At 38.3% G+C, this 21,894-nt stretch overlaps 2 protein-coding genes across 4 annotated transcripts in view; both read right to left on the bottom strand.

The window, feature by feature from the left end:
- TRHR (thyrotropin releasing hormone receptor) overlaps nucleotides 1-14,080 on the bottom strand; it is a 553,356-nt gene extending 539,276 nt beyond the window's left edge. The window contains exon 1 of the mRNA XM_081503056.1: nucleotides 12,200-14,080. The gene's annotated coding sequence lies outside the window, so the exon portion shown is untranslated. The remainder of the gene's footprint in view (nucleotides 1-12,199) is intronic.
- Nucleotides 1-21,894, bottom strand: part of EMC2 (ER membrane protein complex subunit 2) — a 292,907-nt gene that overhangs the window by 172,411 nt on the left and 98,602 nt on the right. For 2 of the 3 annotated variants that reach the window (XR_014057287.1, XR_014057282.1), the window contains 3 exons: nucleotides 17,152-17,215; nucleotides 15,345-15,543; nucleotides 13,975-14,938 (listed from right to left, as the gene is read on the bottom strand). The exons of the other annotated variant lie outside the window; for it this stretch is intronic. The gene's annotated coding sequence lies outside the window, so the exon portion shown is untranslated. Of the gene's footprint in view, nucleotides 1-13,974; nucleotides 14,939-15,344; nucleotides 15,544-17,151; nucleotides 17,216-21,894 lie in introns of those variants that run through there. 3 annotated transcript variants of the gene reach the window in all.

The raw sequence follows: 21,894 nt of genomic DNA, 5'->3' as shown, positions 1-21,894 counted from the left end.
TTCAGATGGGAATATCTTTCTTTTTCTCCTTTGCTTTTCACTTCTCTTCTTTTCCCAGCTATTTGTAAGGCCTCCTGAGACAGCCATTTTGCTTTTTTTGCATTTCTTTTCCATGGGGATGATCTTGATCCCTGTCTCCTGTACAATGTCAGGAACCTCTGTCCATGGTTCATCAGGCACTCTGTCTATCAGATCTAGTCCCTTAAATCTATTTGTCACTTCCACTGTATAATCATAAGGGATTTGATTTAGGTCATACCTGAATGGTCTAGTGGTTTTCCCTACTTTCTTCAATTAAAGTCTGAATTTGGCAATACGGAGTTCATGATCTGAGCCACAGTCTGCTCCCGGTCTTGTTTTTGCTAAATGTATAGAGCTTCTCCATCTTTGGCTGCAAAGAATATAATCAATCTGATTTCATTGTTGACCATCTGGTGATGTCCATGTGTAGAGTCTTCTCTTGTGTTTTTGGAAGAGGGTGTTTGCTATCATTACCCTGATACAAAAACCAGACTACAGAACAAGAAAATTACAGGCCAATATCTTTAATGACTATAGATGCAAAAATCTCCCGCCCCCCCGCCCCAAATATTATCATACCAAATCCAACAATACTTAAAAGGATACATATACCATGATCACACTGGATTCATTCCAGGGTTGGAAAGATGGTTCATCATAAGCAAATCAATCAATGTGATACATCCCATTAACAAAAGGAAAGACGAAAGATAAAAACCACATGATCATCTCAATAGAAACAGAAAAGCACTTGACAAAATTCAATATCCATTCACAATGAAAACAAAAATTCTCATTAAAATGAGTACAGAGGGAAAACATCTCATCAATGTTTTATAGTTTTCACAGTACAGGTATTTTACCTCCTTGGTTAAGTTTATTCCTAGGTATTTTATTCTTTTTGAGGCAATTTAAACAAGATTTTTTTTTCTTTTTTACTTTTTCTTTCTACTATTTTCCTTTGAATTTAATTTGGTTCTCTTTTTTATCTTCCTTTTTTTTTTTTCTTTTTGGTTGAGGTATAAAAAAAATTTACCATATAAATGGCAACACTTTGCTTTTATTAGTCAGAAGAAAGAAAGCCTGATTTTCAGTTTCTAAAAACCTAGTCCAATTTGTCAAGAGGTTTTATTTTTTACATACCCTATACATTATAACAATTTCAAACCTGCTGCTCACTCCTCAACTCCTGTGATTTAGTTCCTACCCTCATCATTTCACCAAAAGAAATCTTGTTAAGGTCACTAAATCATTCCATGTTACAAAAACTATGGATATGTTTCAGTCCTCATCTATAATCATATGTATTAATCTCTCCTTTTTAAATCCTTACCACAACTACTTGAGTTTTACTCCTCTATCTCTGGTCACTCATGTATTTCTTTTGCTTATCTACATCCACCCACCCAACAAATGCTGGATTTCCAAAATTCTGGGTGCTCTTGTTCAGTTGCTAAGGCATGTTCAACTCTTTGAGACCCCACAGATTGCAATACACCAGGCTCCTCTGTCATCCAACATCTCCAGGAGTTTGCTTAAATACATGTTCATTGAGTTGGTGATGCTATCTAAACATCTCATCCTCTGCCATTCCCTTCTCCTTCTGCCTTCAATCTTTCCTAGCATCAGGGTCTTCTCCAATGAGTTGGCTCTTCACATCAGATGGCCAAAGTATTGGAGCTTCAGCTTCAGCATCAGTCCTTCCAGTGAATATTCAGAGTTGATTTCCCTTAGGATTCACTAGTTGGCCCTCCTTGCAGTCCAAGGGACTTTCAAGTGTCTTTTTCAGTACTACAATTTGAAAGCATCAGTTCTTTGGTGCTCAACCTTCTTTATGGTCCAATTCTCACATCTAAACATGACTATTGGAAAAACCATAGTTTTGACTATATGGTGATTTGTCAGCAAAGTGATGTCTTGGCTTTTTAATATGCTGTCTAGGTTTGTCATAGCTTTTGTTCCAAGAAGCAAGCATCTTTTAATTTCATGGCTGTGGTGATTTTGTAGCCCAAGAAAAGAAAAACTGTCACTGCTTCTACCTTTTCCCCTCCTATTTGCCATGATGTGACGGTACTGGGTGCCATGTTCTCATTGTTTAAATGCTGAGCTTCAAGCCAGCTTTTTCACTCTCCTCATCAAGAGACTCTAGTTCCTCTTCACTTTCTGCCTGTAGAGTGGTCATCTGCATATCTGAGTTTGGCAATATCTCTGCCTGCAACCTTGATTCCAACTTGTGAGTCACCCAGCCTGGCATTTGACAAGATGTACTCTGCAAAGAAGTTAAGCATGGTGATAATATACAGCCTTGTTGTACTCCATTCCCAATTTTCAACCAATCAATTTTTTCATGCCAAATTCTAACTGTTGCTTCTCAATCCGCATACAGGTTTCTCAGCAGACAGGTAAGGTGGTCTGGTATTACCATCTGTTTAAGAATTTTCCACAGTTTGTTGTGATCCACACAGTCAAAAGTTTAGCATAGTCAATGAAGAAATAGATTACTTTCTGGAATTCTCTTGCTTTTTCCATGATGCAATGAAATCTTGGCAATTTAATCTCTGGTTCCTCTGCCTTTTCTAAATCCAGCTTGTACATATGGAAGTTCTCGGTTCATGTACTTTTGAAGTCTAGCTTAAAGGATTTTGAGCATAACCTCACTAGCATGTAAAATGAGTGCAACTGTACAATGTTTAAATGTAGTTTGAACATCCTTTGACATTGCCCTTCTTTGGGATTGGAATGAAACTGACATTTTCCAGTCCTGTGTGCACTGCTGAGTTTTCCAAATTTGCTGGCATATTGAGATTGAGTGCAGCACTTTAACAGCACCATCCTTTAGCATTTTAAATAACTCAGCTGGAATTCCATCACCTTCACTAGCCTTGTTTGTAGTAATGCTTCCTAAGACCCACTTGACTTCACACTCCAGGATGTCTGGCTCTAGATGAGTGACCACACCATAGTTGTTATCCAGGTCATTATGACTTTTTGTATAGTTCTTCTGTGTCTTCTTGACACTTCTTAATCTCTTCTACTTCTGTTAGGTCCTTACCATTTCTGTCCTTTATCAAGCCCATCATTGCATGAAATATTCCCTTGATATCTCAAATTTTCTTGAAGAGATCTCTAGTCTTTCCCATTCTATTGTTTTTCTCTATTTCTTTGCTCTGTTCACTTAAGAAGGCCTTCTTATCTCGCCTTGCTATTCTCTTGAACTCTGCATTCAGTTGGGTAAATCTTTCCCTTTCTCCTTTGCCTTTTGCTTCTCTTCTTTCCTCAGCTATTTGTAAAGTCTTTCTCAGAAAACCACTTTGCCTTCTTGTATTTCTATTTCTCTGGGATGGTTCTGGTTACCAACTAGATGATACCAACTTCTTTCCATAGTTCTTCAGGCACTCTGTCATTTTTGAGTTTGCATCCAAGTACTGCATTTTGGATTCTTTTGTTGACTATGAGGGCTATTCCATTTCTTCTAAAGGATTCTTGCCCACAGTAGTAGGTTTGATAGTTATCTGAATTAAATTCATTCATTCCTGTCTATTTTAGTTCACTGATTCCTAAGATGTCGATGCTTACTTTTGCCATCTCCTGCTTGACCACATCCAATTTACCTTCATTCATGGGCCTAACATTCCAGGTTCCTGTGTGATGTTGTTCTTTACAGCATCAGACTTTACTTTTTCCACTAGACACATCCTCAACTGAGAATCATTTCTGCTTTGGCCCAGCCTCTTCTTTTTTCTGGAGCTATTAGTAATTGCCCCCTGCTCTTCCCCAGTAGCATATTGTACACTTTCTGACATGGTGGGCTCATCTTCCAGTGTCATATCTTTTTGCATTTTCATACTGTTCACGGGGTTCTTGCAGCAAGAATACTGGAGTGGGTTGCCATATCCTCCTCCAGTGGACCATGTCAGAACTCTTCACTATGATGCATCTGTCTCAGATGGCTCTGCACTGCATGGCTCATAGCTTCATTGAGTTACACAAGCCCCTTTGCCATGACAAGGCTATGACCCATGAAGGGGAAATTCTGGGTAGTAGACAACTTTTCTGTTTCACTTTCTGTATTTTTCTAAGAAAACTCACACTCACAGCTTTAATCATCATATATACTATGATTACCGTTTCCCTATATTTACATCTCTCATCCTGGACTTTATATCTAAGCTTTATATCTTTGCTTTCAATTTCCTATCCTACATTTCCATTTGAAAGTCTCAAACTCCACATATTCAAATCTAACATATGCAAAAAATGCCATATTGATATTTCCCCTAGAATTTTATTCTACTTCTATTTCCCTATTTTAGTGAACCTTACAGAAATAAGAGCTCTCCTTGAACATTTCTCACTTCAACACTCATGTCTAAGTACATCACAAAGTCCCATTAATTTAATTCTTAACTCAAAGTCATTGACTTTTCACCCTGTTGATTATTACTAATCCTACTCTAACATTCACCATCTTTCACCTGTACTACTGCTGGTGATCCTAACTAATCTCCCTACAATCATCTGACCTTTTTCTTATCTGTTCTCCATACTGTAACCGATGTGATATTTTCAAAATGCAAATATAGTTATTTCCCATCTACCATTCCCAGCCACCCTCATTGCATCTGGGTCCAAGATTATCAACAAAAACTAAATCAGGCAAGTATGACTTCATGTATCTGTGAGTGGAAATAAAAAGATCTATACAAGTAACTCCGAGACCATGTCTGACTGTGTATGCCTAATCACATTTAAAGCCTCCCAAAAAGCTTCTAGGCTTGCCCATCATTTGAAATTTATGCCTTTTCACAGGAAATGTCATTTTCAGTATGATAAACATCTTCATCACTTTCCATTTTTATTTTTCTCTCTTCATGGCATACAGAAGTCATATAACATGGCTGAATTTCAGGGGGCTTTGCCTTTTGAGAGGCAGCATGGTGGAGCAGTAAGAACTTGGATTAGAAAGTTGAACAGGTGTGGATTTAAATCATAGATCTGCAACTTATTGTTTGAGCTTAGTTCCTTATTTAAAAATGAGAATTTCTCATAGGTTTTTTGGAGGGTTTTTTGGGGGATGGAGAATTTGATGAGCCCATCAACGGAAATATTCTGACATATCTGATGGCAGTAGGTGGCCAGAGAATGCGTGTTCCTTCCTACAAAGATGGGTGGTGCCAAAATATTCCAGAGCAAAGAAAATCCCCAGACGATTTGCAAATTTCTCCATAGCCTAAGTTTGCTTCACAGACACTTGGAAGTGAGTGTTGAGCTGCAAGTTTATTTTTGTTAATTAATTTTAACTAACATATTAAGCATTTCCTACATGCTAAGTTTCATGTTACGCAATTTACAGTAATTATTTCAGTTCAGTTCAGTTGCTCAGTCGTGTCCGACTCTCTGCGACCCCATGAATTGCAGCACGCCAGGCCTCTCTGTCCATCACCAACTCCCGGAGTCTACCCAAACCCATGTTCATCGAGTCGGTGATGCCATCCAACCATCTCATCCTCTGTCGTCCCCTTCTCCTCCCGCCCCCAATCCTACCCAGCATTAGGGTCTTTTCCAATGAGTCAATCCTTCGCATGAGGTGGCCAAAGTATTGGAGCTTCAGCTTCAACATCAGACCTTCCAATGAACACCCAGGATTGATCTCTTTTACGATGGATTGATTGGATCTCCTTGCAGTCCAAGAAACTCTCAAGAGTCTTCTCCAACACCACAGTTCAAAAGCATCAATTCTGCGGCGCTCAGCTTTCTTCACCGTCCAACTCTCACATCCATACATGACCACTGGAAAAACCATAGCCTTGACTAGACGGACTTTTGTTGGCAAAGTAATGTCTCTGCTTTTAAACATGCTATCTAGGTTGGCCATAACCTTCCTTCCAAGTAGTAAGCGTCTTTTAATTTCATGGCTGCAATCACCATCAGCAGTGATTTTGGAGCCCAAAAAAGTAAAGTCTGACACTGTTTCCACTGTTTCCTCATCTATTTCCCATGGAGTGATGGGACCAGATGCCATGATCTTAGTTTTCTGAACGTTGAGCTTTAAGCCAACTTTTTCACTCTCCTCCTTCACCTTCATCAAGAGGCTCTTTAGTTCTTCTTCACTTTCTGCCATAAGGGTGGTGTCATCTGCATATCTGAGGTGATTGATATTTCTCCCGGCAATCTTGATTCCAGCTTGTGTTTCTTCCAGCCCAGCGTTTCTCATGATGTACTCTGCATATAAGTTAAATAAGCAGGGTGACAATATACAGCCTTGACGTACTCCTTTTCCTATTTGGAACCAGTCTGTTGTTCCATGTCCAGTTCTAACTGTTGCTTCCTGACCTGCATACAGGTTTCTCAAGAGACAGGTTCGATGGTCTGGTATTCCCATCTCTTTCAGAATTTTCCACAGTTTATTGTGATCCACACAGTCAAAGGCTTTGGCATAGTCAATAAAGCAGAATTAGATGTTTTTCTGGAACTCTCTTGCTTTTTCGATGATCCAGCGGATATTGGCAATTTCACCTCTGGTTCCTCTGCCTTTCCTAAAACCAGCTTGAACATCTGGAAGTTCACGGTTCACGTATTGCTGAAGCCTGGCTTGGAGAATTTTGAGCATTACTTTACTAGCATGTGAGATGAGTGCAATTGTGCGGTAGTTTGAACATTCTTTGGCATTGCCTTTCTTTCGGATTGGAACGAAGACTGACCTCTTCCAGTCCTGTGGCCACTGCTGAGTTTTCCAAATTTGCTGGCATATCGAGTGCAGCACTTTCACAGCATCACCTTTGAGGATTTGAAATAGCTCAACTGGAATTCCATCACCTCCACTAGCTTTGTTCGTAGTGATGCTTTCTAAGGCCCACTTGACTTCACATTCCAGGATGTCTGGCTCTAGGTGGGTGATCACACCATCATGATTATCTGTGTCGTGAAGATCTTTTTTGTACAGTTCTTCTGTGTATTCTTGCCACCTCTTCTTAATATCTTCTGCCTCTGTTAGGTCCATACCATTTCTGTCCTTTATTGAGCCTATCTTTGCATGAAATGTTCCTTTGGTATCTCTAATTTTCTTGAAGAGGTCTCTAGTCTTTCCCAATCTGTTGTTTTCCTCTATTTGTTTGCACTGATCCCTGAGGAAGGCTTTCTTACCTCTCCTTGCTGTTCTTTGGAACTCTGCATTCAGATGAGAATATCTTTCCTTTTCTCCTTTGCTTTTCACTTCTCTTCTCTTCCCAGCTATCTGTAAGGCCTCCTCAGACAGCCATTTTGCTTTTTTGCATTTCTTTTCCATGGGGATTTTCTTGATCCCTGTCTCCTGTACAATGTCACGAACCTCTGTCCATAGTTCATCAGGCATTCTGTCTATCAGGTCTAGTCCCTTAAATCTATTTGTCACTTCCACTGTATACTCATAAGGGATTTGATCTAGGTCATACCTGAATGGTCTAGTGGTTTTCCCTACTTTCTTCAATTAAAGTCTGAATTTGGCAATAAGCAGTTCATGATCTGAGCCACAGTCTGCTTCCGGTCTTGTTTTTGCTGACTGTATAGAGCTTCTCCATCTTTGGCTGCAAAGAATATAATCAATCTGATTTTGGTGTTGACCATCTGGTGATGTCCACGTGTAGAGTCTTCTCTTGTGTTGTTGGAAGAGGGTGTTTGCTATTACCAGTGCGTTCTCGTGGCAAAACTCTATTAGCCTTTGCCCTGCTTCATTCTGTACTCCAAGGCCAAACTTGCCTGTTACGCCAGGTGTTTCTTGACTTCCTACTTTTGCATTCCAGTCCCCTATAATGAAAAGGACATCTTTTTTGGGTGTTAGTTCTAGAAGGTCTTGTAGGTCTTCATAGAATCGTTCAACTTCAGCTTCTTCGGCGTTACTGGTCGGGGCATAGACTTGGATTACCGTGATATTGAATGGTTTGCCTTGGAAGCGAACAGAGATCATTCTGTCGTTTTTGAGATTGCATCCAAGTACTGCATTTCGGAGTCTTTTGTTGACCATGATGGCTACTCCATTTCTTCTAAGGGATTCTTGCCCACAGTAGTAGATATAATGGTCATCTGAGTTAAATTCACCCATTCCAGTCCATCTTAGTTCGCTGATTCCTAGAATGTCGACGTTCACTCTTGCCATCTCCTGTTTGACCACTTCTAGTTTGCCTTGATTCATGGACCTAACGTTCCAGGTTCCTATGCAATATTGCTCTTTACAGCATCGGACTTTGCGTCTATCACCAGTCACATCCACAGTTGGGTATCGTTTTTGCTTTGGCTCCTCCCATCATTCTTTCTGGAGTTATTTCTCCACTGATCTCCATTAGCATATTGGGCACCTACTGACCTGGGGAGTTCATCTTTCAGTGTCCTATCCTTTTGCCTTTTCATACTGTTCATGGGGTTCTCAAGGCAAGAATACTGAAGTGGTTTGCCATGCCCTTCTCCAGTGGACCACAATCTGTCAAACCTCTCCACCATGACCCATCCGTCTTGGGTGGCCCCACAGGGCATGGCTTAGTTTCATTGAGATAGACAAGGCTGTGGTCCGTGGGGCGGCGGCCAACAGGGCCTAGGCCGGGCCGGCGGCCGGGAGCCGGGGGCGGCGGCCGAGAGGGCCTAGGCCAGGCCGGGGGCCGGGAGCAGCGGCTGACAGGGCCTAGGCCGGGCCGGGGGCTGGGGGCCGAGGGCCGGGGGCGGCAGTCGAGAGGGGCTAGGCCAGGCCGGGGGCTGGGGCCGGCGGCAGCGGTGGCGGCGGCAAGAGGAATTACCCAAGGCCCAAGGTAAGAGAAACCCAAGTAAGACGGTAAGTGTTGCGAGAGGGCATCAGAGGGCAGACACACTAAAACTAAAACTACAGAAAACTAGCTAATCTGATCACAGTAATTATTTAATCACCACATATTCCCTATGATGTATCATCCTATCCAATTTTACAGCTAAAAAGTGTCAGAGCTCAAATTTGAACTCAGGCCAACTGACTCCAGAACTTGTGATTTTAATCTATAGGATCCTGACATCTCTCACTCAGAGATCCAATCCACAAAACTCAGAGAAGAACTAACACCTTTATCTAAGTTTTATCAGGGACCTATAGAACATTTCATTTTCCTAAAATCCAGAGCCAGAAACTCAACTCTATGACCTTCTTTACATGAAGAAATTTCACTTCATCACATGGAAATTCTAGGACTAGAGACCTAAAATGTACTTTATTTTTCCATGTTTGATAGTACACAAATAATCTTCTTGGAGTAATCACATTTAATACCCCTGGCTGTACTCAATACCAATACCCTAAAGGATTATCCATGAAGCATTAAAGATATGGGTTTGGCAAGAAGAGAGAATTTTAATTGTGATCTTCATAGAATCAAGACTAGTTCAGGAGCCTGATTTTGACAGCAGTGTGTATGATAGTATATGAGCCTCTATCTTTAACAAAACTGATTGGTTTTCAAACAAATTATCTCTGAAAGTTTAAATGCCAGAGGATATTTCAAATGTACAGGGCTGTGTATCCAGAATAGTTATGCAACATGATAGGTATTAAGTTCATATATAAGGAAACATTTATTTTTCCCCAAGGCTGACTAAGGGTTGAAATCTATCTCATAAGGGAGTTTTATGGCACTACCCAAAGAAAAACACATGTCCATCCAACAGCCCACAAAGAAATCCAAAGGAAAAAAATATGAGAGATATGTCTGGAACATTAGTTCACAAATCTGACAGCACTTCATAGAATTTGTGGAAGTATGGATTCAAGAATCAACATGAAAATCAGAGTACCTATAGTGAAATAGCATCATTACTTCACTTTGTTGTTTCCTGCTAACCCTGAACTGCAGTTCCATAAAAGCTAATAAATATGATGGAATCTACTAATGTTTTGTGTAAGTGTATCCTATATAAAGCAATCTAAGGGCAAAGACTTCTTCTGGCTGACAAGTCTGAGCTTGCCTTCAGCCATGTCATTTTATCATTTGAATACTGAAGATGTACTAAGGTAAAGTTAATAATCTTGTACAGTCCTTCGCATATGATAGGTTCTCAACGGACTATTGATCAACTGACCAATATCTCCTGGAGCACTAATGATGTTTTTGAGAGGGCAGTGTTTAGCTAATAAACTTCTCTGTTTCTCTTTTTTATACTTTCAAATGATCGACTAACTTTCATCTTCAGAACAACTTGTAACTTAAGTAGCAACAAATCCATTTTAAAAAAATGAGAACATAAAATGTTGAGTGGTAGAGTTTAAAGAGCTATCATTAAAAATAATTAGTCACAATGAAATTTTTTATTAAAATATCTGTGCAGATAATTTTAAAATAGTTAGAAATGGTAAAGAGAGTTGGATAGGGTTGCTTAATTCACTTCCTACATAATAGAAGGCCTATTCTAACAAAATAAGATAAACTTGCATTGATGTGGCAGATACATCCTAAGGTGATCCAAATGAGTCACCTTGCAGCTTTCTCCTGCAGTGTGGGAGGAATTTGTGACTTGCTTCTAACCAACAGAAATAGCAAAGGTGAGAGAATATCATTCACTCTCTTGATTTGGTTACATTATATAGCAATGGTAATGGGATATTGTTGTTCACATGATTACATTATGTTATTGTATTAGTTTTCTAGGGCTGCCATAATAAAGTCCCACAAATTTGGGGTTCAAAAATAACAAATGTGTTCTCTTTCACTTTTGGATGCTAAAAGTCTGCAGTCGAGGTATCTATAGGTCATGACCTCTCTGAAGGCTCTAGAGGAGTAATCTTTCCTTCTAGCATCTGGTGTTTCCCAGAAATCCTTAGTGTTCCTTGGCTTACAGAAGTTCAACCTAGTCTTTGTCTCTGCTGTCACGTGGCTGTCTTCCCTCTGTGTGTCTGTATGCCTCTGTTTTCTTACAAGGACAACAGTCACTAGATTATGGCCTATTCTACTCCAGTATGACCTCACATTAACTTGACTAACTATATCTGTAAAGACCCATTTCTAAATATGGTCATATTGTAAGGTTTCAAGTAGACATGAATTTGGGGGCTTACTAGTCAACCGAGTATAGTCATATACAACTTTATCTTAGCAGACAGGAAGAAAGACTATTTCTCATCAACTTGAAGAAGTAAGCTTCTAAGTTTTGAAAGGGTTTATGAAGGATGAGATGGTTAGATAGCATCACTGACTCAACAGACATGAGTTTGAGCCAACTCCAGGAGATGGTGAAAGACAGGAAGCCTGGTGTGCTGCAGTCCATGGGGTCGCAAAGAGCTGGACACGAGTGAGCAACTGAACAACAATGTGAAGGAGTCACAGAGCAAGAAATTGCCAGCTATCTCTAGGGACTGAGAACCGCTTGAACCTGGCTAATAGCCAAAGAGAAAATGGGGACCTCCATTCTACAACTACAAGAAAAGGAATTCTGCCAACAATCAGAGCTTGGAAAAAGACCAAGGCCCAGAAATGAATTAACCCATTGACACTTTAACTGTACCTTGCGAGATCCTAAGCAGAAGACCCAGCTAAGCCATGCTGAGACTCCTAACGCATGGAAACTGTGAGATAACAAATATATATTATTCTAAGCCACAAAATCTGTTGTAATTTGTTACACAGCAATAGATGACTAATAAAATTGGAATAGTGCTTTAAAGGTTTCATTCACTGTACCTCATTTATACTTCCTAAAGCTAAATATAAAACCATTTATTTCAGTCCTGATCTCATGAATCATTGGGACTGACTATAAAACAGGAGTGTGCTTAGAATTTTAGTCTTCAGAAGAACCTCAGAGATCATTATACAGATGAAGAAACAGAGTCAGTATATAGAAATTGACTCATGAACACCAAGGTACCAAGTAGAAAAGACAAACATGGATGCACAGCTCTCTTTGGATTGAGTCTAAAATTTTTTCAAATTTGTAGATAATCATCAACCTATTGCCAAACAACACAAGAGCTAAAAATAAATCAGACTTTTAGAAGATGCAAATAAGTTACACAACTTAATGTCAATATTCATAACTAGCACAATTAACACCTAGAAAAGTGCCAGTCACATTGCAGCACTCAATAAATATTTGATAAATAAAAAAATAATATCATGGTTTCATAGTAATCTCCATTCTGAAACATAAATGACACAAGCCCATCCCCACATATATTGATCTAGAGGCAACATACCTTTGTGGTCCCACCTGACTTTGAATGTGAGCTCTCAGTATTCAGTTCACTTCAGTCGCTCAGTTGTGTCTGACTATTTGTGACTCCGTGGACTGCAGCACACCAGGCCTCCCTGTCCATCACCAACTCCCAGAGTTTATTCAAACTCATGTGCACTGAGTCGGTGATGCCATCCAACCATCTCATCCTCTGTTGTCCCATTCTCCTCCCAACTTCAATCTTTCACAGCATCAGGGTCTTTTCAAATGAGGCAGCTCTTTGCATCAGGTGGCCAAAGTATTGGAGTTTCAGCTTCAACATCAGTCCTTCCAATGAATATTCAAGACTGATTTCTTTTAGGATTGACTGGTTTGATCTCCTTGCAGTCCAAGGGACTCTCAAGAGTCTTCTCCAACACCACAGTTCAAAAGCTTCAATTCTTTGGCCCTCAGCTTTCTTTATAGTCCAACTCTCACATCCATACATGACTACTGGAAAAACCATAGCTTTGACTAGATGGTCCTTTGATGGCAAAGTAATGTCTCTGCCTTTTAACATGCTGTCTAGGTTGGTCAAAGCTTTTCTTCCAAGGAGCAAGTATTTTTTAATTCCATGGCTGTAGTCACCATCTGCAGTGATTTTGGAGCCAAAAAAAATAAAATATATCACTGTTTCCACTGTTTCCCCACCTATTTGCCATGAAGTGGTGGGACCAGATGACATGAACCTAGTTTTTTGAATTTTCAGTTTTAAGCCAACTTTTCCACTCTCCTCTTTCACTTTCATCAAAGGCTCTTTAGTTCTTTGCTTTCTGCCATAAGGGTGGTGTCATCTGCATATGTGAGGTTATTTATATTTCTTCTGACAATCTTGATTCCAGCTTGTGCTTCATCCAGCCCAGCATTTCTCATGATGTACTCTGCATATAAGTTAAATAAGCAGGGTGACAATATACAGCCTTGATGTACTCCTTTCTTGATTTGGAACCAGTCTGCTGTTCCATGTCTAGTTCTAACTGTTGCTTCTTGACCTGCATAGGGATATCTCAGGAGGCAGGTCAGGTGGTCTGGTATTCTTATCTCTTTCAGAATTTTCCACAGTTTGTTGTGGTCCACACAGTCAAAGGCTTTGGCATAATCAATAAAGCAGAAGTAGATGTTCTTTTGGAACTCTCTTGCTTTTTTGATGATCCAGTAGATGTTGGTAATTTGATCTCTGGTTCCTCTGCTTTTCCTAAATCCAGCTTCAACATCTGGAAGTTCACAGTTTACGTACTGCTGAATCCTGGCTTGGAGAATTTTGAGCATTTTTTGCTAGCGTGTGAGATAAGTGCAATTGTGTGGTAATTTGAACTTTCTTTGGTATTGCCTTTCTTTGGGATTGGAGTGAAAACTGACATTCTCTGGTCCTGTGGCCAGTGCTGAGTTTTCCAAATTTGCTGGCATATTGAGTGCAGCACTTTCACAGCGTCATCTTCTAGGATTTGAAATAACTCAACTGGAATTCCATCACCTCCACTAGCTTTGTTCGTAGTGATCCTTCCCAAGGCCCACTTGACCTTGCATTCCAGGATGTCTGGCTCACGATCATACCATTGTGATTATCTGGGTCGTTAAGATTGTTTTTGTATAGTTTTTTTGTGCATTCTTGCCATCTCTTCTAATATCTTCTGCTTCTGTTAGGTCCATAACATTTCTGTCCTTTATTGTGCCCAGCATTGCATGAAGAAATTCTCTTGGTATCTCTAATTTTCTTGAAGAGATCTCTTGTCTTTCCCATTCTATTGTTTTCATCTATTTCTTTGTATTGATCACTGAGGAAGGCTTTCTTATCTCTCCTTGCTATTCTTTGGAACTCTGCATTCAAAGGGGTATATCTTTCCTTCTCTCCTTTGCCTTTCATGTCTCTTCTTTTCACAGCTGTTTGTAAGGTCTCCTCAGAGGACCATTTTGCCTTTTAGCATTTCTTTTTCTTGGGGATGGTCTTATCACTGCCTCCTATACAAGGTCATGAACCTCCATCCATAGTTCTTCAGGCACTCTGTCTATCAGATCTAATCCCTTTAATCCATTTCTCACTTCCACTGTATAATCGTAGGAGATTTGATTTAGGTCATACCTGAATGGTGCAGTGGTTTTCCCTGCTTTCTTCAATTTAAGTCTGAATTTGGCAATAAGGAGTTCATGATCTGAGCCACAGTCAGCTCCCAGTTTTGTTTTTGCTGACTGTATAGAGCTTCTCCATCTTTGGCTGCAAAGAATATAATCAATCTGATTTCAGTATTGACCATCTGGTGATGTTCATGTGTAGAGTCTTCTCTTGTGTTATTAGAAGAGGGTGTTTGCTATGACCAATGTGTTCTCTTGGCAAAACTCTGTTAGCCTTTGCCCTGTTAGCTTCATTTTGTACTCCAAGGCCAAATTTGCCTGTTACTCCAGGTGTTTCTTGACTTCCTACTTTTGCATTCCAGTCCCTCATAATGAAAGGGATATCTTTTTTTGGGGGTTAGTTCTAGAAGGTCTTATAGGTCTTCATAGAACCGTTCAACTTCAGCTTCTTCAGCATTACTGGTCGGGGCATAGGTTTGGACTACTGTGATACTGAATGGTTTGCCTAGGAAACGAACAGAGATCATTCTGTCATTTTTGAGATTGCATCCAAGTACTGCATTTCAGACTCTTTTGTTGACTGTGATGGCTGTACATGCTATTCACTTGTAACCTTAGGTTTCCTCACACTCTCAGCTTCCAGTTTCCTCATCTGCAAAATGAAAGTAATAACCATGACCTCCCATTGTTGTGTTCAGGTTCAAACAAAATAATAAATGAGAATGTCTGGCATTTACAGAGTGTTAGATAAATGTCATTCTCTTTCCATTCATTGATATATTTGGTTTCAAATGAAGAACAGTTTTTACACCTAACTTTAGATAATTCTCTGAACTGTAATCTGAGTCACAGGCATTTAATACAAGTGTACTTTTAATTCATGCTAATAGACATTTTCTTTGAAGACAATTTTCTATTGTACAAATTTATTCTTCTTTGGTTCTAAAAGCTTTTCTTTTGTCTCCTCAACAAACTCAGTAGAAAATAAAGGTCTAAAATTTTTAGGAAAGAAAGAAGCTTCGTTTGACTAGGCCTGAATTTATTGACACTTAACCCACCTGCCAATGCAGGAGATGTAAGAGATAAGGGTTTTGATTCCCTGGCTGGGAAGATCCCCTGGAGGAAGTCATGGCATCCCACTCTAGTCTTCTTGTATGGAGAATCCCATGGACAGAGGAAGGAGCCTGGCGGCCTACAGTCCATAGGGTAGCAAAGAGTCAGACACGACTGAAGTGACTTAGCATGTATAGGAACCACCTAAAAAAAGAAAAACGGCAGCGGCCTGAAGATTCATAAATTAATCATTGATTAGGAGTTTACATAATTTAGAGGTTGTAATCCAAAACCTGTTTCAAATTAGATGACAGCAGAAAAGTGAGGTGGAAGTAGTTACTGTTAAACTGGAATTCTTCTGATTGCACTATTTATCAGGTAGTATTTCAGATAATTAAACAGAACTATGAGTAACATGAAAGATTATAGCTGTGGTCCATTTTTGCCCAGGTCTGTTGAGACTTGGAAATTATGTGCAAGCAGAGTTGGAATAATTCCAAAATGGACCATACTGAATTAGGCAACAGCTGGTGAAGAAAGTTTAGTGCAAGGACTGTCCTGACAGTTGGTAAAAAAAAAAAAAAAAAAAAAAAGTGATATGTGTTCTATACTAAATGTCATATTAAAAATTAGCAGTAAATAATTACAAGCTTATTAGAAATATATTGTCTTGATTTTAAAGCTTAAATACTCTTCCTTGGGCCATTTTAAGGCCATTTTAAAGTTCTTTAATCTCTACTCAAGAAAATTTATTTTCTAGCAGGTGTGCCTTAAAACTAAAACTGAAGACTTAAAATCACTTCCATGAGTTTCAAGCACTTCCACATGTTTAAAACATAGTCATTTCAATGTTGCTTGAAACCCAGGAAAGGTCATGGGGAGAGGAAGCTGTGAAAACCTTAATCCTGTAAATTTCATGACACATGGCATGATGCAATGGGATTTAGAGCCAGAAGGCTTGGGTTCAAGCCCCTGCTATGCTAATTACTAAATAAGAGGTTTGGGTTAAATTCATGTCTTTTTCAGACCTTAGTTTTCCTATCCAACTTGGGAACAAAAGCATCTACCTTCCAAACTATAGTGAGAAGTAAATGATCTATATATAATACCTAGGACAGCAGACCCATGGTTCCCAAACTGTGCACTGAGTCACTCCAGGGGACTGCAACACATTTTTTAGAGGCAGCATGGGATATTTTAAATTTTCAAGGGAACTGCAACAATATTTGAAATCTCTCAGCCACTGCATGAACTACTAGCTCAAGATAGCTTCAATATTAGATCATACGACATTTCTTTCAGTGACATTATATCTTTGTGAAGCTGAGTTTTGTTAGTTGTTGGACAAAAAGTAAATAAGCATTAAAATCAATGTAGAGCAGGAAATGAAACTAATGGGATCCAATCTGATTCCGAAGTCTGAGATATGCAGAATGCCCAAGAGGCCCACACATCTTGTTAACAAATAAATGTGGTTAAAACCAAAATAATTTTTTTATTTCAAATATGTGTATTATTTTTTCTCAAAAAAATTACTAAGTTGTTAGTATATAAATACATTTTAAGCTGTCTGTACCTAACTACTCAATCAACATTTACTTTAGGAAATCTGAAAATGTCATAAACCAAAAGAAAAAAAAAAAGGAAACTTCTGAAGTAGGTACCTAATAAGTATTCATTTCCTCTCAAACCTGGTGTACTTCCACATGATTAAACTCTTTCTTTCTAAATTTAGATAAATTTATTTTTGTTCTCATTAGTAATGACTACCACTATTCTCTGCCTTTGTAGTTTTGGGGGCCATGTGAGTACCTCTGGCCAATGGGATTTGAAGAAGTTATGAACTCTCCGTTCACTCTTCCCTTGTTCAGGAATTCTATGGAAATTAGGAGAAAAAAGAGCATCACCATTTAAGTAGGTTCAACTGTCAAGCTCCTGTAAGGAAAATAAGTTTTCCTGGAAAGTCATCTGGACCTATTCAGTCAAGGCAGTGAAATTTGGTGGTTTTGGTAGTTTGTGTGCTATGAAGCATAGGTTTGTACTATCTTGACTAAAACTCCAGCTTGTTTCTGTCTATTGCCCTCCCCACCATACTCCTACATATGGTTTTGGCTCTTTTTATGGCCAGTTCTAAAAGAGAATTAGGTAATAACCAGTACAATAGAAAATGTGACCTGAATAATAGAAGACTGGATGGTAGAAAATTCAGCGAACAGTTATTAACAGTATCAGCTAAACATTCTGATCATAATGTGATGCCACAAATCACAAATAAAAGTCAAGACATTCAGTTAATGTCAAGCTGTGGTTTATAACATCTTAAGGTTAAAAAGAAAAATGCAAACATTTTAACAAGACAATTTCATTTAGGAACAAGGAAATATACAGTGAGATAAAGCCACTTTTATATAAAATATTGGAACCAAGAATGTCCAGTAACAAGGTATTTTCTGTATTCTTGGGAATTTGACCTTCTACAACCAGAGAAGCAGTTCAAACAAGCCTACATTTCTATGGTAGAGAAATTTCTAATTGAGCTAGTGGGTATAGAAGAAATCATCTTTTCCAGTGGTTATAAAATGACAGTAGCAGGATGTTGCTTTGAAAGGAAAATTTAAATAAGTTACTCAATACCTCAGATATGAAAAGAAAATGAGGCTGACTAGGATGAAATCAAGAAAAGAAAACTATATACATTAATTCATCAGTATTTATTGCATATCTTAACGTGTATTCCATAAATGCTACCAAGTAACTGGGACTTAATATCTAACTCTAAATAGTATGTCAATTACTATAAAGGGCAATGCTCTGGAAAATCACAGATCTGCAAAAATGCTTTCCTGGAAGAATCAGTAAAATTTTCCTTAAAGAGGAAATGTTTAAGCCAGAACTTGAAAGATGAATTTTGTCAAGAATTGTGAAGTGTTGAGATTTTACCCTATTATCAAACCAACAAATTATCTTGCAAAAGTTTCACAGAGGCTGAAAAAAACATGAAAATCTTTAATCAAACAGAAAGATCTTTATTACTCACAGTTATCATTGTAGCCAGGCTGTTAGCACTTTCTTATCCCAGTTTCCAGATCCTAGTTACTCCAGGGGACACAACAAGGGCCAGGTAACACCTGCACATACAGTGGGCTGCATTACAGGGCAGAAACTCTGAGCTTAGGGAGCCCATCTTTTTTTTTGTTTGTTTACAATGATATGAGATGCAATGCAATAAACATGAATATGTTGAATGCAATAAATATATGAATATATTCATATATGAGCATATATGAATATATATTCATATATGAATATATGAATGCAATAAACATGCTCCTGAAGAAGACACTACCCAGTACCCCAAGACTGCATATCATACAAATATTCTGGAGAAGATAATCCAGAACAAAGGCAGTGAGTACCTCTGCTCATAAGAAATGCAGAAATGTAAGTAATTCATGGAGAATTGTCCCCAAAGAAGCAGAAGACACCAGGATGTTATAGCATGTACCTTAGCAGGATGTAGAATATATCTGAATAGCTGGAGTACAGACTACCTTTCAGAGAAGGAGCCAGTAGGAGGTATAGGCTAGGAAGGAGAGTGTATTAGGAAGAAAAAAAAATAGTTCATAGAATGACACTGGAATTGGATTATTGAGTAGAGAAAAATATAGAGGATATTATACTTTGTTCATCAATATTTATTCAGTGCCAGCCTCATGGCATAAGTTCACTATGTTAATTGAATGAATAAATGAATGAAAAACCTGCTCTATCTCATAAGCATAGGAAGCCATCATAATTTTAAATGAAGAAGGAAATAATCATATCTGGCAGCAAAGTGACAAAAGCATCTTTTATTGAAAGAGAACAATTGAGGCACTTTGCCTATGTTTAGTATGTGTTTACAGTAAGATAGGTTAGAGGAGGTGAACATTTAAACTAAAAGATTAGAATTGAGGATTGAGAGAAGTTGTTGAATTAATTTAGGAGAACCCCAATAACATCTGGTCAACTGGATGTGGAAGTGACAGTTCCAAGGATAAATATGAGTTATCTGGAAGAAGGTTGTTGAATAAATGGTGATGTCACTAAGTGAGATAGAAAATACAAGACTCAAGAAGAGAGATAATGAGCTTGATGTTGGGCTTGTTTCATTTACATCATAAGAAGATCCAAGTGCAGTGTCCAGAAGGACACTCTAGAGAGACGATGAACTGGCATGGAGTAGTAGGCATTGAGATAATACCTAGAGTGAAGGAAATAAAAAGGAGAAATTCTATGATTAATAGAATAGAAGCTTGCTTATATATGCATTCATGCTAAGTCGCTTCACTTGGGTCCAACTCTTTGTGACCCCATGGACTGTAGCAGGCTCCTACAGGACAGACTCCACTGTCCATGGGATTCTCCAGGCAAGTATACTGGAGTGGGTTGCCATACCTTCCTCCAGGGGATTTTCCCAACCCAGGGATAGAACCTGCATCTCCTACTGCTCCTGCATTGGCTTTACCACTAGCACCGTCTGGGAAGCCTGCTTATATATATAAGTATCAATATTACTGTGTGAGAAGAGGAGGAAAGCTCATGAAAATGGAAAAAAAATATACTGGGAGAGGTGGAAAGAGAACCAAGAGAATAGTATGCTGAAACCAAGGAAAGACAGTTTCAAATGAGAAAGTCATTAGTAAGGAGTTGTCAACTTGGATGGTTGCTAAATAGTACTGATTGGATTGGGTTTTGGATCATCACAGATTTCAAGAAAATAATAAAGGCAGAAGGCAGATTATAGCAAGAAGCCTTAATTCAGAGAGGGGAGAGATAGGTTCAATTAACTTGGCATCAGCTTATCTAGTGTGATAAGCTGTGAAAAGAAGGTACTTTTTCAAATATACACCTTAAAAAGAACTTTCCAAATGGCACTCATAGGTCACCACCTAAAATCCCCTCCATTATACATTGCTACTTTGAGTTATAAAGGTTTTTTCCTTTTCAAAGATTCCCCTAATAAAATGCAATTACTCCTGAAAACTGTAATGCCTTAAACTCTTCCTCTGTAGTGTTAGTTGACAAGGATTTAACAGAGAAAAATGTTCTTGGCTAGTACTAGTGGTCTTAGTATTCTGGAAGTAGAATAACAGAGGAAAGGGCCTATTAAAAGGGAACCTGTGAGGTCCTAAAGAAACACAGCTCCTATTTGATGATTTGGTTAGAATCTGGCGAGGCTGTTCTTTTTGCTAGCATGCTCTGCCAGATTTCTTTTTAAAAACTATTTGAGAACACAGAACAGTTGAGAAAATGTTAGTAGTACACGTAGATTTCTTAAAGCACACAGTAACTTCTGAAAAATTACTAAGGGGTTAATAGTTGCTGTTGAGACCCAGAATATCAGTTAAGATTTTAAGCTATACACTTTTTTTTGATTACATTAAATGTGATTTTTCTGGTACCAACAAAGAGTATTTTGCTACTAATTTTCACAGAAAGGAAGATCCCATAATGAGAATCTTCAACCTAGTAATAGCTACTTTTCCAGTTAATTAATTAATCAAGCATTTACTAAGTATCTACTGTATACCTAGCATTTATCAAGATAGTGTTTGAAGTAAGAAAAAAAATGAATTGCAGTTAGGTATTATTTAATTAAAAGGTAATGCAAATATGCAACAAGGAATTGTATTAAACACAAATGAGAGTTCCAAGTTGACTATTATGTTCATTTCATTAGAAATACATATACCACTGTAGGAATAAAAATTCTCTGGTAGCCATTCTCTGGTACGTTTAAGATCTCCACCAAGTAAATTCTCAAAAAATTCTCATGAATATTTAATTCCAATGAAATAAGAGGAGAGAGGAGACAGAATGAGAGGAAAGAAAGAAATAATAGAATAAATATGTCTTCTTTTTCCACTCTGCCACCTAGTTTTGTTTAGCTTTACCATGACTTCTTTAAGTTTCAAAGGCAAATGAGAATATGCTTATGTTTGAGGCTGCTGTGAAATGAACGATCCTTGTTGGAAGCAGTTTTAAATGTTAACCAATTATAATATTGCCTTCTATAGGATTAAAAGGAAAAATAATAATTCTTTCACTTCAAAAAGATACATCTACTTATGTCCCAATTTTCCTTTTTCTTTTCTTCTTTCCTTTTTAATATAAAATGTTTAAAATTTTCTGTAAACCTAAAACTATCCCTAAAACAAAGTCTATTAAAATATTTTTAAATGCTTAAGGGCCAGGAATTACGATCTTCATGGTTAATATATACTTTTATCTGCTCTATCACATTATGAATAAATTGGAAAATCAATAAATTTGGATCTATCAGTGGTTTTTAAAATGAATTCTTAACTCATATTTCACAAGTTATTTCCAATTCTAAGTTTTAAATCTAGTGTCTGGAGTAAGAGAGATTACTGTTATATTGATTACTTACAAGGTACTTGATACCATAAGGAAGAATCACAACTAACAAATTTGGGGAGAGGAGCACCACAGTGTGGAGATCTTGCATACAGCTCACATGCAGCTCCCTGGGCATCAGCTATACTGCAAAAG

This window comes from Giraffa tippelskirchi, chromosome 6, assembly GCF_054371585.1.
Source record: "Giraffa tippelskirchi isolate mGirTip1 chromosome 6, T2T-mGirTip1v1.2.pri, whole genome shotgun sequence".
Classification (NCBI taxonomy): Eukaryota; Metazoa; Chordata; class Mammalia; order Artiodactyla; family Giraffidae; genus Giraffa; species Giraffa tippelskirchi.
The sequence above is the reverse complement of the archived record's forward strand: the minus strand, read 5'-3'. Positions and strand labels throughout refer to the sequence as shown.